The following is a 6,000-nucleotide window of genomic DNA, read 5'->3' as shown; positions in this document are numbered from 1 at the left end:
ACATACAAATTAGTACCGCCCACGAAAATAAGCGTATCAGCATTGTACATATCGTGGTAAGTTCTAACGCAAGTTAATGCAGCAGAATAAGCCGTCAGCAAGAAATCCAGGATGTCCAAGACTCCTAACGGAGTTCCTGGTGACCATGTAATTTATATCTACATGTAAATACCGAGCAATGTATGTACTTGAGATAAGCACCTCCTGTGCGAGGATAAAAAAATAATGAAATTATAAATAAATAGATTCAAAAATGTTCACGTTGGAAGGAAATGTTATTTGTTTATGTTAAAAGTAGTTCCTTTGATCCCTTAAATGTCTGTGTTCAAATATAGTTCATAGAAAATTTCGTCATACCATGTCCATTTAAACCAACGAACACATAGAAATAAAGTATATCTTAATTAACTTTACTAGTGACTTAGAAGAATCGAGTGCTGTTATAGAGTTTAAGGGATCATTTTCACAACTATGTGTAAACACACAACTTCAAATTTATAACACGAAAACATTCTCGGCCAAAATTTAGTTATGATGGTAACTAATCTTTCACAACTCTGTCTATGTGAAAGTCATATTTCGTGCCATCTATTGGCCAAATGACAAACTAACAGCTAGGTGGGATTATGTACTTGCCTGCCACCTACCGGGCGACTAGCAAAACGTTTCCACCACCAATTCTTATGTAAACACAAGTTTGTTACCCTGAAGTAATTTTCCTGTAGCAATCTGAGCATGAAGTCAACATCTTCATAGTTCAGAGTTCCTTGTCTCTCATTATTTTAAATCTTTTTTTTAATACCTTTCGTATTCATAATGCTTTACAGGGCAAGGGTCACTTGCACAACAGTATTATGTTAATCAAAGTTACCTGACTCATGCTTTGAAACCCAAACACAAGTATGTATTGAATGTGGCTGTAATTCCGTTATTTAGCAATAAAATCACCTCGATAAACCAAATATACAATAAATAAATAAAGGACACCAATTAACATATACAGGATCAAGGGATTAAGAAAGGAGGGAAAAATTGACCTACTTTGCTCGCCAAAACCAAATAATGAGTACAACGTGCCATGTTTCAATAACTTGGCCAGCGGCGGCGATTAGGGGGTGGGGCTGTTGCCCCCCACCAGTTTTCGCCACTTTTGCTTCCGCACTATGCTAAACCTTATCTACAAAAGGAAATATACTGTCTTTGCCCCCCAGTTTTGGCACCTTGCCCCCCCCCCCGCGGTTTTGGAACCCAATCGCCGCCATTGCCTGGGACAAAGGTTGTTTACATATTTTACAAAAGAAATTGAAGTTTGTGTTATAATATTTTTCAGACTCGACCGTGACAAATAAGAAAGTCTTACTTTAAAAGTATATGGAATATTCAAGGGATCAAGAATACAAGAAAACAACCTATGTTAATCCAAAGGTTTGGAAAGTATTCCCGTGTAAGTAAATATAAATATATACTATATACGTATATATATATGACGAGTGTCGTAATGTACTTACCAGAATAATTATTGTTTGTTGTAGTAGAATTAAATCACAGATTTGTTCTGTTATAACGTAAAAATCAACTGAAACAATTCCCATAGCATATTTGCTGTTCACATTTATCCCACAAACAAGTGCGCATGCGTCGTCATTTTTTCTTTTATATAAAATATTTATTGGTTGTGGACAAAATTCATGCACCAGTTAACAATTTATCAATTGGTATTATATACATGTATGCACATAATATTTACTCACAATTATTCCTTTCATAATAAATAGTTTCCAAATTTCATTACACTTTTACAGAATTATATTAGACTTATTAAGATATTTTGTAAGAATATAGATTACCGAGAATGAAGGTGAAGTCAGTGAACAAGGCAGTGTCAGTGGCGCTTGAGAGCTGAATCTGTTTAAACCAACATTCCTTTGGAATTCTTTCTTGTATAGAATAGTAGGCCTTACCGCATTGAGTGCCAGTATTTGTCCACAAGCTTTGCCAGTCAGTAAATAGTATTTTTCTAGTGTGTGATTCCAAAACTACGGACGGAATCTTTATTGAAAGCGGCCGTTGGATTGTTTGATTCGCTGCATAATTTGCCAAAGTATCTGCTATATTGTTCCCTTCTATTAAAGAATGTCCAGGTGCCCAAATAAAGTTGATATCATATCCCAATCTCGTTAATTTCAGTGTGAGTATTCTTATGTTAACAATGTACCATTCCGTATGACATGACCATGATGCAAACTGTAAAGAATTTAGCACAGAGCCTGAATCGGTTGCAATTAGAACTGAATTTAACTTCTTCCTTTGTACATAAAGCAATGCCTGTCGTATTGCATAAACTTCTGCAGTGTAAATGGACAGATACGATGGCAAAGGAAAAATTTTGATTTCTGTAGAATTATCACAGTAAAATGCTGCTCCTGTTTTTCCAGACGTTGATTTTGAAGCATCTGTATATATGTGATATTCACATTGTAATTTTGAATGCATGTAGTCTTGATATATATTATTTGAAATTGTAGGGATTGTCTTCCTGAAAACTCTACTTGGGTAGGCAGGAAAATGAATCCTCATGGAAGATATCATATTAAAGTAGTCTGTCATGAAGCATGGTGCATTAGGTAAAAAAATAATATTAGCTTGAAATTTATTAATGTCCTTATAAGCATAACATAGTATAGGTAATCTGGATTTATATTTTGCTGTACGTCTGTTGAGCATCAAAGAGTCTAACAGTTGAAGTTTTGGTATGATCGGAAATGTCGTGTTGGCAATTTTCTTAAGTAAAAATTTGCTCGCAAGATATTTAACTCTAAGTTTGTATGGTGGATCTCTCACTTCTACGAAAGTTGCTTGTTTTGGAGTTCCTTTCCAAAGGCCATATATCCTGGATAAACTGCTATATTGGATAGAAGATAGCGTGTTAAAAGCCCAACTTAGATTATCATTGTACATAAAGGAACCATACTCTAGTTTGAGTTCAGCATCTGTTTATGGATCTCATGTAATAATTTAGGCTCAGCACCCCACTTTTTCTTAACTGTCAACATTTTTGTTATGTTAAACACTTGAGATCCCTTACATTGTGCCAGTTCTACTTCTGACTTCCATTTAAGTTTTTCATCTAATATAAGTCCCAAAAATTTATGACTTCTTTGTTGACTAATAGTTTTTCCGTTTGTATTTATTGATATGCATGAATGAGATCTCTTCTTATTAAAAACTACCACCGAAGACTTATCTGGATTTACTTCAATTCCATTGATATCACACCATGATGATAATTCATCCCGAGATTTTTGAATCTTTTGAGCCCCTTCTTGAATATTTTTACTACTAGTGCATATAACAATGTCATCTGCATATTGTAATAGACGAGTGTGTTGAAGAATTTTTGAGCCTAAATCTGCCGTGTACATATTAAATAGCATGGGACTCAGCACTGCGCCTTGTGGTAGACCTTTATGTGTATAACGTGCGGTGGATAACTGTCCTCCATATCGAATGTACAACTTACGTGCCAATAACAATCCAAGAATACTTTTTATAAAATTACGTGGAACGTTCATTTTCTCCAATTTTTCTAACAGTATATTTGGAAGGACAGAATCATAGGCGCTACTTAGATCGAGAAAAACTACGATACAAAATTCCCGCCGTATGAAAGCTAGCCATATATCTACAATTAGTGTCGCTAATACATCTACTGTTCCAGTTCCTTTCCTAAATCCCATCTGATGTTTCGGTAATTTCTGATTATATTCGACCCACCATGTGAGTCTGTTCAGTATTAAATGTTCATATAATTTAGCAAGGCATGATGACATTGCAATAGGTCTATAGTTCGTATGTATTCCTGATTGTTTACCTGGTTTTAACATGGGTATTGTCACCACTTCTTTCCACTGTGATGGAATTTTTCCACTGTTCCATATTGAATTGTATGTATTTAGTAAAATTTCATATCCATTCAAAGGCCAGTGTTGAATACATTCGTATGTAATACCATGTAAACCCGGAGACGTTTTCTTATGCGTCGTCATTCAAAATGCCGCATTGCAGATGTACATATTATGAGGGGTGTGTTTAAGTTTATTAAAAGTTTGACTTTGAATATACAATATATCAAAAACAGCAAAAACAAAAGATAGAGCCACGCTTTACGCGGCCACATGCAGACCCTATTCCACGTGTGGTGTTCCGTATAATAACAGATATCCCTTGAGATACCTGTTAAGCAACAGACGAACTTTAGCCTAAATTTAACAATCAATAACCAGGGGAGCCCTTGGTAGGCTTATGATTCACTTCAATGATAAAAGGCCAGACACCTTTGAACGACATATTTATTCATAAAAAACACAGCTTGTGGCATAGCTACCACCAAACATGAGCATTTCACTGTACATAACACACAAAAAGATATACAAAAGATTCTATACTTACATACCACCCGTTTTCACATTATACTATTCATACCTGGGGCCGTACACACACTATTTCACCCTTCATAGCCACATCCCGACACATGGGCAATTTTGGGGTACACAACACTAAAAATGGTAATTCAATCCTCCCTTGGTGTAACAACGGCTTTGGGGGGAGTTAAGGATGGCTTTTCCTGGCTTTTCTTGCATGGATGGATGAGAACAACTTGGATATTAGCTGATATCCTATGGATGCTGTTATGGCGTCAGTTCTGCCGACCATGTGATCTGGATTTCCACTTTGGATGAGGGACACAAAAACTCGCTATATTGCTGAAATTTTCACTGGGATCATTAAATGCTGTTTTGGACACAATATCCCACTTGGTCACACACACTTAGGTCCATGTTTACTATAACTGGACCTTAGATCCCTGTTTCCCTTATGCATCCTTTGTTGGTGGCACAGGCGGCCATTAACACACTGGATTCTGCCAGCAACTTCACAGGTGAGTCTGGAATACAAGTGAGCTGGTACACTTCGCAACATCTTATTTGACCGCCCCGAAAGAAAGAAGAATTCTAAGTCCCGAAATCGTAAACTTAGCAACATTGCACTTCAGCTCCAGGTGAGAGTAGCCAACTTTGAGTAAGTCCTTCCACTAGACGAAAAACGCTGCGGTTATAGGTTTTCAATTTAACACTTTCCATGAACTTAGAAACTATAAACCGCTATTATAATAAGCAATCAAACAGAAATAATAAATTGGAAAAAGAACCTTGAAGGATATTTACGATTCTGCTTGCTCGACTTGAAATTTGGTGGGTTTGAAACACTGAATAGAGTTTTTCTCCACCTGGAGGAAATTGCCATCACGTTTGTGCAGAAAGTAGCAAATTTGTGAGGAGTTTATGCGACATCTTATTTACAATACCTTGCATAATATCGAACAGTTCTCAAAAACATATATTTTGCACGACTTGTCGAGAAAATGTGCTTGGAACACAGGAAGGTGGGAGTCTTCATAAACGTCAACATGTTTTTTAAGGATATAACGTCATTAAGTTAACGTAGAGCAGTTGGTTAGGCTCTGCTATCCTTATTTTTCATCAAGCGTGAAAGGTAGCGGGTTCAAATCCCACCCTCTCCTCTTTCTTTTTTTTCTTCTTTTATTTGCTGAACAGGTACCGTTGTTATTAGAAGATTTAAAAAATGAATCCGATGCACACTGCGCATATTTCCCATTAGAAGTTGGAGATTTCCAGGATTTAAAGTTAAAACTTTTCTTTTTAGTTATTGTTCATATGTTGTGTTAACACACACATCATGATTAATTCACAAATCACATATATGTATTCAGGATGCAAAATGTAATGTTATTTAAGTTATGTATTGTTTGTTCTTCACTGACACCTAAAATATTGATTATTTGATTTCGATATACTACTTGTTGAAGATCTCCACGCTTAGAGGTGACGAAGGAAAGCGTGGGAGGGAGACCGGCAGTCGGTAGATATGCCTAGGCCCTTCATGGGCTGTTGCGCGAAGGATTATTATTATTTAAAAAAG

Source organism: Lepisma saccharinum, chromosome 13, assembly GCF_977018435.1.
Source record: "Lepisma saccharinum chromosome 13, izLepSacc3.1, whole genome shotgun sequence".
NCBI lineage: Eukaryota > Metazoa > Arthropoda > Insecta > Zygentoma > Lepismatidae > Lepisma > Lepisma saccharinum.
This window is presented reverse-complemented; position numbering follows the sequence as displayed.